The 14,002-nt window shown below is 38.2% G+C and overlaps 1 protein-coding gene across 1 annotated transcript in view; it reads right to left on the bottom strand.

Moving 5' to 3' along the window:
* Positions 1–776: 776 nt before the first annotated feature.
* LACC1 (laccase domain multifunctional purine nucleosidase 1) overlaps positions 777–14,002 on the bottom strand; it is a 56,972-nt gene continuing 43,746 nt past the window's right edge. The window contains exon 7 of the mRNA XM_087436033.1: positions 777–848. The gene's annotated coding sequence lies outside the window, so the exon portion shown is untranslated. The remainder of the gene's footprint in view (positions 849–14,002) is intronic.

The following is a 14,002-nucleotide window of genomic DNA, read 5'->3' as shown; positions in this document are numbered from 1 at the left end:
GGGAGAGGAGCTGGCTGCAGGAAGGAGGCACCTTCTTCCTCTGTCGCTGAATTTCAGTGAGCAGAATCAATCAACAAAGTCAGGATACTGTAAGACCTGACAGGCTCCGGGCTGCCCCTGGGGTGAGGCCGGACTGGGGATTTGAGCCTGACGTGGCACTTGTTACATTTAATATTAAAGAAACATGAAGCAACAAGGAGGCTCTCTCTCTTGGACACTGAGGACTGGAAGTTATGGCTGCACGGCCTTCTCTTTCCTGCTCTGTTGTCTGAGGCAACTCAGAAATAAAAGGCATCTTGTTTTGAAGACAGTTATGGAACCGATGCATGGTAATTGCTAGTTATACATTTTACTAACATAATTAGCAAACAATTGCCACAGGTTATAAATTGCTAGTGTTTGAATTTAGAATTTCATTTTGTCCTTAGATTTCCCCTCCTTAAAACTTGAAAGCCAGTGCATTCAGCTGCCAGTATAAATTAACTCCACATTTTGGAGGATGGCAGGAGAGCAGGCTTAACTCGAGGACAGTCACCAGGCGAGCGAGCGAAATTCACTGGTCATGACAGATCCTGGTCTGTTTCTGGTTTTATGCAATTGTGTATTGATGGGAAAACATTTCGTGTTCAGTATTACTCCTCCTAGGGTGTCTCTGATTCCTCTTGATTTATTTCACTGACAAAACGCATGTGTTTAATCTGTCTGCATCACTGAGCCGACTGAGAAAAGGGGGAACACAAAATGGGCCCCATTCCTTATGAATTATTGAAGCACGTTGTCAGGAACTATAAATCTGATGACAGATGACAGACTCAGAGGCAGGGAGGATACAGCCCGATCTGTGGAGCCTAGTGGGGAAAAAGAAAGGCAGAAAATCACTTCTTGAATGGAAAATTGAAGAAACCCCTACTTAGATTCAGAATATGGACTTTGGGGAGCTCTCATCATCAACCCATCAAACATCAACAACATCAAACAAACATCAACCCAAATCAAAATTAAACAATAAGTCATTTTTGAAATGGTTGGATAAAGTTTTATACTATTTCTGTTGTTCTTGTTCTTTCCTTAACCTCTTACCTGGTTGAGATCAGAGTGATTTAAATGATAAGTCAAAGGAAAGCTTGTGGGCACTTAATACAGATACCTCTTACATCTTCTGTCAAAAGGTATAAGAAAATAGATATAAAGTAAAACAAGCTTGTTACTTGAACCACCAGACGAAACTAAAATAAAGAATATTGAATATGTTCATAGAATTCATGTGAGTCCCATTCTCCCTGTCATCAGTTCTAATTCATTGTCTGTTCATTCACCAAGCATTTGCTCAGGTCTCTCAGTAACTTCCTCTCTGTTCTTTTTGAAGCAAATATACTCTTGGGAACGTGTTTAGAACTTTTTGGCCAACAAAAGAATAAGAAAAAATGTCTTTACTATAGTGTTAACCAAGATTTTTCTGTTGCATTAATTTAGGAGTTTATTTTCATCCATTCTACATTATTAAATGTCAGGCAGTAGCTAAATACTAATCATGTATTTTGTTTCAAGAAACACCACGAGCTCCATAGACTAATTCAGAATGGATTCATGGCCTAATGTCAAAGGGAAACAGAGACCATCAGGTGTCAGGTCCAGTGCTGCCTGGCCTTGGATGGGGAGGAGTCCTTCCCCTCTCTGAGCCTCAGTGATCTGCATCTGTATGACCCCAAGAGTGAATGCCTCCTTACGTTTGGCACCCTAGGCACCTCACTCGCCCACCATAGTCCAGGCCCTGCCTCAATGATACTACTTTGGTGAGTTTTATGACTCCAGAGACATCTTAGGTATGAAGAGCTTGTCTCTATTCTGTCTCCTCATAGTGTAAGACTGGCGGCTCCAAGATTAATCACAGCCCCAAAGCCCAGCTGTGGTGGATGCTTTCCAAAGGAGCTGCCCCAAGTCTGGGGTAAGGAAGCACTGTTGCTCCAAGAGCTGTCACGAGGGCAGTTTCTGAATGCTGACACTGGACATTCTTGTTCGGCATTGATTGCTTCTTTGGTTCCTGTCTTGTGCTTTGGCCCTGAGCTTTGCTAACCATGACTTTTGACTCTGGTTCCTTTTGGGTTTCTGCCTCCTGGCCTCCACCTTGTCTCAGTAGCGGAACTTCCAGCTCTGACCATCAGCCATATCCTTGATCTGGTTTGTTGCATGCATTCCTTTTAGGTCTCTTTTCCCCACAGTCCTGGGCTGAGGTCCTAAGCCCTTTCAAAATCCATGGTCTGGTCACTGACATGGTGTTGGAAAGGAAAAAGAAGACCAGAAAATCTTGTCTTCTAATGTTCTTTCCCTACCATGAAAACCAGACTAAAAATTTTATTTTGCCTGTGTGGACTGCATAGGTATGTTATAAAGATTAATGTCCATGAAGCCCATGTGGATTAATGAGAAAAGTAGCCATGTAGAAGATTGCCAAGCTATTGCCTTGGCAACGTCTCCACATTAGGAAGAAACCTACAACACAAGCTGTAATTATAAAGTAAGGAGGCTGTCTTTGTTTTTATCAAACACACCAAATTTTATACTTCTAGATGCCTCTTGCCTCCTTCAAATTAGCCATTTGGGGAAATTATTATAATTATTATAATATTTCAGAAATTCATCCCTGCTCAAAAAATTGTTTGGAATGACATTTTGGTATTTCCTTTAGGACTGGTGGCACATTTTTTTCAAATATCCTTAATAGTAAAAAGTCTTTGTCCTATTTGGGTGGCCCTGAATTTATTTTTTATTTATTTTATTAATTAATTTTTTTTTATTGTGGTAACATTGGTTTATAACATTGTATAAATTTCAAGTGTTCATCATTATACTTCTATTTCTGCATTGATTACATCATGTTCACCACCCAAATACTAATTACAATCCATCACCACACACATGTGTCTAATCATCCCTTTTGCCCTCCTCCCTCCCCTCCTCCCCTCTGGTAACCACCAATCCCATCTCTGTCTCTATGTATTTGTTTGTTGTTGTTTTTATCTTCTACTTATGAGTGAGGTCATACGGTATTTAACTTTCTCCCTCTGACTTATTTCGCTTAGCATAATACCCTCAATGTCCATCCATGTTGTCACAAATGGCTGGATTTCATCGTTTCTTATGGCTGAGTAGTATTCCATTGTGTATTTCCCACATCTTCTTCATCCATTCGTCCCTTGATGGGCACTTAGGTTGCTTCCAAGTCTTGGCTATTGTGTATAACGCTGCAATGAACATAGGGGTGCATGTATCTTTATGCATTGGTGTTTCCATGTTCTTTGGATAAATAGGGTGGCCCTGAATTTAAAACCACCAAATCTGGGGGGAAAGTTAGTACTTTATCTAGGAAATGTTGGAGAAAGAGAAAGAGATGGAGAGAGAAAAAGAAAGAGAGAGATTGATTCCACCTATAAGTGTAAAAAAATTAAGACCTGATTCTAAAGTGATTAGGTGAAGGTGTGTGTATGCAAGCATGCCCATGAAGGGTGAGCGCATGTATGAAAGACTAATAAAGAGAGGGAGAATATCCCAGATATTCCAATTTGTTGGTAGAGTAATGACTTTATGTCTCATTGAATAAAGGATGAATGCAAATCTAATAGGCCATGTGTGCTACACCCCTGTCAGAAAAATTTCTCAGCTTCAGTCTTGATCAGAAGCACAAATTTTTTTTTTTTTTTTTTTTGAAACAGATGATGCTGTCATCTGGAAGGCAGAAGGTCCCATTGGGCACGCCACGGGAACGTCTTTCCTTCACCCAGGATTCACATAGCCTTGTCATCATCTCTGATCTCTGCTGCTGCGAAGACCAGCCAACAGGCCTGGATGTGCAGACTTGTGAATGCTTTCAATTGGACTTTTGAGGAAAAGGTTCCTTTGCAAGCTGGTGAATTTGCTCATAAGCTGCAAACTCTCCCCCTCCCCACCTCAACCACTCTCCTCTTTCCTCTCTGCTGCTAGTCTCTATTGCCATTACTCGCTCCCTCAGGCATCTCTCTGTCTCTATAAAGATAAGCAATTACTTTCAGCTTCAAGCAGGATGCTGCCCCTTAGGGGCCCTCCAAATGCAGTAAGTCTGGGAGAAGGTGGATGATTTACAGATCAACGGCTACCTGGCAGATACTGTGGGATACCGAGGGACTGATGAGCATAGTTTTGCAAGCCATAGAAAAATCTGTGAGGAAAAAAAGAGTAATCAAAGCCTTTCCCCCTCCTCTTGAGGAATCTGGTTGCTTCTTTCCTTCCCATTGGCAGATAATTCCATTTTTAGATGCCTACAAAAGAGACTGAAACATTCTTGCTTTGTAAATTCCAGTATTTCCTAACTCATACTGTGCGTGAGTCCTGGCCAACATTAACAGTGGGCTGAATTCCCTGAGTTTGCAATATTTCCGGCGAGGTGGGGAGGTCTGCCTGTCAGATTCTACTGAGGACACTTGAGGCTAAGTCAGGACGCAGGAGCTCAGCCCATGTTGTTGCTCCTAATTCTCAGCAGTACTGTTCACCTTCTCACTCTGTAATTGGCATACCTACATTTTCAACTGGCCAGTGCTGCCAATTTGCCACATTTCAGGAATTGCTTTCGTGTATGCCAGAGTATACTGAGGTTCTATGTTCATTTTCTCTTTTCATTTCTCTGGTAGATTACTGCAATATTTTAGAGTGGATTAGTTGGGTCTGTTTTGCCCTGTTGCCTAAATTCAATTCAGCTGAACAATCATTTATAGAATCCTTGTTAAGAACACATATAAAAGCTGCAGAGGTTACATAAAAAGTTAAGACATAGTTCACAATCTAATTGGATCGATAATTCAAGCACAAAAAGGAATGTAACACAAGGTGGAGTAAGACAGACATCTTAGGATACAAAAGACATTGTTCCTTTACCATTAGTATCCTATTAGATGTTGGCCATCAAGAATGGGATACTGATGAGAAAAAGGGTGGACAACAGAAAGCAGGAAAGGGGCTCTATCAACACTTCTACAATAAAGTAGTCCACACCTGAATTCTGAGAGGGGCCTGTGCTCACCCAGCTACCCCGGAAGCCTCTGAATAGTGCTATGTTGGTCAATCTATTTCTAGGGCATAAGTGTGGAGAAGCCGTTATTTATTTTTTTAAGATTTTATTTTTTAAGAACAGTTTTAGTTTTATAACAAAATTGAGAGGAAGGTACAGAGATTCCCCATGTGTCCTCCGCCTCCACACATGCTAGCCTCCCCCATTATCAACCTCACTCACCAGAGTGGTACAGTTTTTACCAAGGATGAACCCACATTGACACATCATAATCACCCAGGATCCATAGTCTATCTTAGGGTTTATTCTTACCTTATTCTTGGTGTTGTATAGTCTATGGATTTGGACAAATGTATAATGACATATATCCATCATTATAATATCATACATAGTATTTTCACTGTCCTTAAAAAAAACTGTGTTCTGTTTATTCGTTCCCCCACCCGGGCAACCACTGATCATTTTATGGTCTGTAGTTTTGTCTTTTCCAGAATGTCATATATTTGGAATCATACAGTATGTAGTCTTTTCAGATTGGCTTCTTTCACTTAGTAATATGCATTTAAAATTCCTCCATGTCTTTGCATGGCTTGATAGCTCATTTCTTTGTAGTGCTGAATAATATTCAATCATCTGGATGTACCACGGTTTATTTATTGATTCACCTACTACAAACAAAAAACTCAGTTTTTGCTTCCTTCGTAGGGAAAAACCCAGTTCTCCCTTACGATCTCTTTCCTTCCTGTGTGTCTCCTGTACTACTCACACAAAACAATTCACTTTTGACACTCTGGTCACCAAATGTGTGGGGCTTTCCCCCCACAACAATAAGCAAGTCTCCAACACCAGCTGGGTGTCCTACGATTTAACTCAATTCTGACATTATTTACCTGTAGATAGCATCAGATCCCACAGATAAGTCCCACATGACTGTCCCCCCCAACTCTCACTTCAGACGCCAGTCACAAGCCCAGGTAATACCTGTACTTCTGTCCAACTTGGCTATAAATCAGAGGTCCCAACAACCCCCTCTTTGAGTTCGATTATTTTGCTAGAGTGGCTCACAGAACTCAGGGAAACACCTACGTTTACCAGTTTCTTAAAGAGTGTGATAAAGAATACAGATGGACAGCCAGATGAAGAGACACATAGGGCAAGGTCTGGGAGAGTCCCGAGTACAGGAGCTTCTGTCCCCATGGAGTTGGGGTGCATGACCCTAAAGGTGTGGATGTGCTCACCAACCTGGAAGCTCTCTAAACCCACTACTATTGGGATTTTATGGAGGCTTCCTCACCTAAGCATGATCAATTATCAACTCCATTTCCAGCCCCTCTCCCCCTCTCTGGAGGATGGGGCTGTGGAGCTGAAAATTCCAAACTTCTAATCATGGCTTGGTCTTTCTGGTGACCAGCCCCCATCCAGAAGCCATCCAGGAGCCTACCCAGAGTCATCTCAACAGAACAAAAGATGCTCCTCATGCTCTTCTCACTTAGGAAATTACAAGTGTTTTAGGAGTCATGTGCCAGGAACTAGGGGAAGAGACCAATATACATATTTTCTATCATCTCACACCTACTAAAGTAACTAATAGATGAATCCAGTAAAGTTGCAGGATAGAAAAATCAACATATAAAAACTAGTTGCATTTCTATATACTAATAATGAACTATCTGAAAAGGAAATTAAGAAAATGATCCCATTTGCAATAGCATCAAAAAGAATAAAATACTTAGGAATAAACTTAACCAAAGGGGGTGAAACACTTGTACACTGAAAACTACAATACATTGATGAAAGAAATTAAAGAAGACACAAAGAAATGGAAAGACATCCCATGGTGATGGATTGGAAGACTTAATACTGTTAAAATGTCCATGCTACCCAAAGCAATCTACGGATACAATACTATTCCCATCAAAATCCATATGGCATTTCCTATAGAAATAGAAAAAACAACCCTAAAATTCATATGGAACAGCAGAACACCCAGAATAGGCAAACCTATTTTGATCTTGAGATCTTGAGAAAGAAAAACAAAGCTGGAGGCATCCTGATTTCAACATATATTACAAAGCTACAGTAATTAAAACAGTATAATACTGGCATAAAGATAGACATATAGACCAAAGGAACAGAATAGAGAACCCAGAAGTAAACCCATCTATATATGGTCAACTGATTCTTGAAAAAGTGCCAAGAATACACAATGGGGAAAGGATAGTCTCTTGAACAAACGGTGCTGAGAAAACTGGATATCCACATGTAAAAGGATGAAATTGGACCCCTATGTTATGCCAAACACAAAAATCAACTCAAAATATATTAAAGACTTAAATGTAAGACCTGAAACTGTAAAACTCCTAGAAAAAAATAGGAGAAAAGCTTCATGACTTTGGCCTTGGCAATGATTTCATGGATATGATACCAAAAGCATAGGCAACAAAAGCAAAAATAAACAAGTGGGACTATATCAAAGTAAAAACCTTCTGCACAGCGAAAGAAACAATCAACAGAGTGAGAAGGCAACCTACAGAATGGGAGAAAATAATTGCAAACCATATATCTGATAAGGAGCTAATTTCCAAAATATATAAGGAAACTCCTACAACTCAATAGCAAAAATAAACAAACAAGTGAGTAACCCAATTAAAAAATGGGCAAAAGACTTGAATAGACATTATCCAGCGAAGACATACAAATGGCCAGCAGGTATATGAAAAGATGCTCAACATCACTAATCATCAGGGAAATGCAAATCAAAATCACAGTGAGATAACACCTCACACCTGTTAAAATGCTATTATAAAAAAAAACAAAAGATAACACGTTGGTGAGGATGTGGAAAAAATGGGAACCCTTATATACTGTTGGTGGGAGTGTAAAATGGTTCAACCACTGTGAAAAACAGTATAGAGGATCCTCAAAAAATTAAAAACAGTGAAAATTAAAAATAGTGGGCCGGCTTGGTGACATAGTGATTAAGTTCGCGTGCTCCACTTCGGTGGCCTGGGGTTCGCAGTTTTGAATCCTCGGCACGAATCTACGCACCACTTATCAAGCCATGCTGCGGTGGTGTCCCATATAAAGTAGAGGAAGATGGGCACGGATGTTAGCCCGGGGCCACTCTTCCTGAGCAAAAAGAGGAGGATTGGCATCAGATGTTAGCTCAGGGCTAATATTCCTCACAAAAAAAAAAAAAATTAAAAATAGAACTACTATATGATCCAGCAATCTCACTCTTGGGTATATGTCCAAAATAATTGAAATCAGGATCTTGCATTCTCATCTTCATTGCAGCGTTATTCACTATAGCCAAGTTATAGAAACAACCCAACTGTCCACCAACAGACTAATGAATAAAGAAAATGTGGTAGGTAAACACAATGGAATATTATTCAACCTTAAAAAAGAAGGAAATCCTACCATTTGCAACAATATGGATGGACCTGGAAGCCATTATGCTAAATGAAATAAGTCAGTCACAGAAGGACAAATACTGCATGATTCCACTTATATGAGGTATCCAAAATAGTCAAACTTACAGAAGCAGAAAATAGAATAGTAGTTGCCAGGGGACGAGGAGAGGGAAGTGGGAATTTGTTGTTCAATGGGTGTAAAGTGACAGTTATACAAAATGAATAAGTTCAAGAGATCTGCTGTACAACATAGTACCTATAGTTAAAAATACAGTGTTATGCACTTAAAACTTTTTTAAGAGGACAGATCTAATGTTAAGTGTTCTTACCACAACAACAACAACAAAAAAAGCAAAGGGTCACAAGGAAACTTTTAGAGGTGATGGATATGTTTATTACCTTGATTGTGGTGATAGTATCACATGTGTATGAATATGTCCAAACTCATCAAATTGTTACATTAAATATCTGCAGTTTTGTGTATATCAATTATATCTAAATAAAGCAGTAAAAAAATAAAAAAGAAATTTAGGAGTGAAAGGATCTGGGAATTGAACGTGGCAATTTGAGGAACTTAAAGATATCCAATGTGTCTAGAACAGAGCTCATTTAGGGGAGTGAAATGAGACTAGAGGTAGGATTGGGCTTGGTCTAGGTCTTTGAAAGAAAGACCTTAACATATAGGCAGCAGTTGAGTCAACAGAAGTGGATGAGGTTCTAGGGAGAATGTGTTGGGTGAGAAGGGACCAAGGTCTAGAGCAAAACACTAAAGAATAGAGGAAGTCAGTCACTTTTCCTATTGACCCAGAATTGGCACTAAGCCCTTAGCTGACAACCATTGATTCTAACTACCCAACGTTCTAAAGATAAGTATCAATAATTTATGCCAAATATTCCCTCTAGGGACTACTAAAAAATTTCAGATTTCCTCCTACAAAATCATCTCTGAAGTGGATTTACCACGAAGCTAATAAAGCTTAACCTTTAGGGTCTCTCACTTGCACAGGCCTGTTCCAAAACTATTGGTGGGGCCTTAATAATGTATTCACAAGTCACATGTTTTTGTCAAGTTTGCAAAAGTAAAATACCTTAACTGCAACGGTTAAGACTGCTGTCTCTTTCTACTCCAGCTTCTCTCTATCACATGTTCCTAGAAACATTTGGTGTAACCGTATGGTTTTTGAGATCTTCTAAGGGGATGTTGAGTTGGGAATTCATTTTGTTTGGGTTTAGTGGGATATATTTATGTGGTTCATTGTCACTTCCATGTACACTTAAGTTATTGCTAGCTGTCATAGTATAGGAATGGCTTTCTGAATGTTCCTACCACTTACCATGCCAATTGTGACAAGAATTGTGAGCCAATGTGTGGCCAGAGGACATGTAGTGATATGAACATTGCACTTGGCACTGGAAATGCATAGGTGGCAAAGAAATAAGATATGAAATGTTTGGAGCCAGAGGCTAGTCAATGGAAAATTCCTCCAAATCTTACAAATCATATATGAAAGAAACTTGATTGAGGTTTTCCCAATTTGACAACAATCCTGAAAATGTATGTGATCATTCCTATAATGAGTTGTGAAACTGAAAGAAATTGTTTTAAAAATTATCAATAATAAAAACAATTTTTATTAACCACACTAGAAGAGAGATAGGATTATCTTTCTATTATGTCTATAGAAAATATATTAAAAGACACTGTCACATGAAGAATCAAATAGAGGTTAAAAAGATATGCAGTCAAAATATACTTAGGCAGTTATGTAATTTAAAAAATTATTTATTTTTGAATTTCTTGATATTTGTGGTTTTTGTCAGCTTTCTAAAGTTTGGAATTTATTATGATCTCAAATAAAAAATAGAAAAATTATAGGTTTAAACTCAACAATATCACTAATTATATCAAATGTAATTGTTCTAACCACACCAAATAAAAAGCAGAGATTGTCAGATTAGATAAAATATCAAAAAACAACTACATGCTGTCTATAAGAAACCCACTTTAAATATTTAAAAAACATGTTAAAAGTGAAAGGATTAAAAAAGATAGTCTGGGGCGGGCCCGGTGGCTTAGCGGTTAAGTGCTCGCGCTCTGCTGCTGGCGGCCGGGGTTCAGATCCCGGGCGCGCACCGATGCACTGCTTCTCTGGCCATGCTGGGGCCGTGTCCCACATACAGCAACTGGAAGGATGTGCAACTGTGACATACAACTATCTACTGGGGCTTTGGGGGAAAAATAAATAAATAAAAAAAAATTTTTTTTTAATTAAAAAAAAAAAGATAGTCTGTGTTAACACCAGTTAAAAGAAATCTGGAGTAATTGTATTAATATCAGACAAAGTGGATTTCAAAGAAAAGAATACTAGCAGGGATAGAGAGGGTCATTGTATAATGATAAAGAAAGCAATTCATCAAGAGGACATAATGATTCTAAATGTGTTTGAACCTATTAACAGAACTTCAAAATACATGAAGCAAAAACTGATAATACTGGAAAAAGAAGTAGACAAATCCACTGCGGGAGTCAGAGATTTCAATATTGCTCTCTCAATAATTGACAGAGAAGCAGACAGAAAATCATTAAATGTATGAAAGACTTGAACAGTACTATCAATATATCTGATCTAATTAACACGTAGAGAAGTTTCCGTCCAACATCAGAAGAATACACATTTTTTACAAATGTATATGGAACGTATACCAGATGTATTAGTTTCCTAGGGCTGCCATAACAAAATACCACAAACTAGGTGACTTAAAACAACAGAAATTTATTCTCTCACAGTCACTGGATTAGGGTCCACTCTAATCTGGTATGACCTCATTTTAACTTGATTAGATCTGCAAAGACCCGGCTTCCAAATAAGGTCACATTCAAAGGTACTAGGGGTTAGGATTTGAACATATCTTTTTAGGGGACACAATTCAACCCACAACATCAGACTAGACCATACCGAGGACCAAAAAACAAGTCTTAATAAATTTAAAAGGACTGAAATAATATAACGTATGTTCTCTGACCCCAAAGGAATTAAATTAAAAAATTAGTAATAAAAATATATTCAGAAAATCTCCAAATATTTGAAAACAAAACAACACACTTCTAAATAACCCATAGATCAAAGGAAAAATCAGGAGTGAAATTAGAAAATGAGGTGAATGAAAATGAAAACACAATATATCAAAATCTGGTGGATCTTGCTAAAGAGTGCTTAGGGGCATCACACACTTGTATTAAGTGCTTGTAGAATAATACATTTCTATTAGGAAAGTCGAAGGGCTTAGAATGAATGATTTAAGATTGCACAAGAAACTAGAAAGAGAAGAGAAAATTAAGCCCTAAATAAACATTAAGAAGGAATTTAAAAAGATAAGAATAGAAATGAACGAAATAGAAAACAGAAAAGCAATAGAGAAAAATCAATGAAACAAAAAACTAGTTCTTTGGAAAAAACAATAAAATTAATAAACTTCTGCTAGACTGATGAGATTAAAAAAAACACATAAGTTACCAATATGGAGAATGAGAGAGTGTATATTGCTCAAGATCCTACAGTCATTAAAAGGAAAATTAGAAACAAATTTATGCCAATAAATTCTACAACTTGGATGAAATGAACAAATTCCTTGAAAGATACAAATAATCAAAGCTCACGTAAGAATAATTAGCTAGCCTAGATTACCCCTATATGTTTTAAAGAAATTGAATTCATAGTTAAATTTCCAAACACATACACTTTTTTAAGAGTTATATTTTAGAGTTATCTTTTATAATTGATTTATGTATTTTAATTTTTTTTTCTCTAGTTGCTTTTAAAAATCTTCTCTTTATCTTTGGTATTCTGTAGTCTTATTATAACGTTTTCTACTATGTTTTTTAGGATGGGACCCATTGCATTTCCTAAATCTGAGGAGTTATGGCCTTTATGAATTCTGGAAAATTCTCAGCCTCACCATTGGAGTTGGAACTTCAACCATTCACTCCTTACTTAGCTAGTGTTAGGTTCATTTTTAGTCTACAACTGCAGACCATATTAGGCACACAGCTCTTACCTAGCTTGAATTTCAGTTCTTAGAGGCATCGATTATTGTGACTCTTTTAAATTTAGATAGACTCTTTCTATAAATCATCAATGCCCTGTCTCTAATTAGTGGAATACCATAAACTACAATCCTGAAGTAGACACATTTTTGAGTATCTGCTGAGTCCATGCCGCTTCTTTGTAATTACTCACTCACTCTCAACCCCTCTGCTACATGTGTCCCACATTACCTCTTCTCCCTTAAGTAAACTGAAACAAAGATGGACACCTCACCCAAACTGAGTTCCCTGTCTCAGAATTTAGAACAACAGATGAGATGAGCCACTTTATATAGGGAAGAAGAGAAAGAAACGAAAACAAATGAAGCCAAAGCCTTTTGAAGAAAGGACACCACAGTGAGGACCAGAAACTCCAACTAGTAACTGATATTCTCTTCCTAAAAGGATTAAATTCCACTAAATTTGAATCCCCCCAAAACCACCTAGTTTACTTAAGTTAGGTGGTGGGGGGATATTCTGGCTAAACCATAAAATTGGTATCCCCACAGCAATCCCATTTTCCAGTTTAAGCCCTGACAATGGGAAAGAAATAAAGTACATTTTTACTTCTAGAATAGTAGGTGTGTTGTTTTTTTGTGGCACAGAATGTGTCAATTACCAATTAACCAAAATTCAGTGCCATAGATCTTTTTTTTAGAGATATTTCTCACCAGATGTTGTTAACAATTCGACTATCTTGTTAGGGGCTGGTATAATTTTGTCAATTCTGCTCCTTATTGATGTTGTAGCAGAAAGTAGGGAATGGCTCCATGGGAGACGGCTATCTTGACATCCTTTCTCCGTAACACCAATATTCACTTTTATCCAACAATGCTATTGATATGTTCTCTGATTATCTGGACTCTGACTTTTCCACTGTCATAAATAAGCTTTTCCAAAATAAATTTCTTTTTAACAAAAAATGTCCAGCACATAGATTTCAAGAACATTCCTCCAAACCTATACACAATCCCATAATGTTTTTATCTCTTTTAGGTCACCCACTAATGAAATTATTAGTTATTTCTAATCAGTTCTACTATGTATACTTTTCTTTTTTTTTTTTTTAATTTTATTTATTTTTTTTTTCCCCCAAAGCCCCAGTAGATAGTTGTATGTCATAGCTACTCATCCTTCTAGTTGCTGTATGTGGGATGTGGCCTCAGCATGGCCGGAGAAGTGGTGCGTCGGCAGGAGCCCGGGATCCAAACCCGGGCCGCCAGCAGTGGAGTGCACGCACTTAACCGCTAAGCCACGGGGCCGGCCCCAATTTTTCTTTTTTTTTGTGTGAGGAAGATCAGCCCTGAGCTAACATCTGCCAATCCTCCTCCTTTTTTTTTTTTTTTTTTGCTGAGGAAGACTGGCCCTGGGCTAACATCTGTGCCCATCTTCCTCCACTTTATATGGGATGCCGCCACACCACAGCTTGACATGCAGTGTGTCGGTGTGCACCCAGGATCCGAA

Source organism: Ceratotherium simum, chromosome 10 (assembly GCF_057802395.1).
Source record: "Ceratotherium simum simum isolate JZ-2026a chromosome 10, ASM5780239v1, whole genome shotgun sequence".
NCBI classification, from domain to species: Eukaryota; Metazoa; Chordata; class Mammalia; order Perissodactyla; family Rhinocerotidae; genus Ceratotherium; species Ceratotherium simum.
This window is presented reverse-complemented; position numbering and strand designations above follow the sequence as displayed.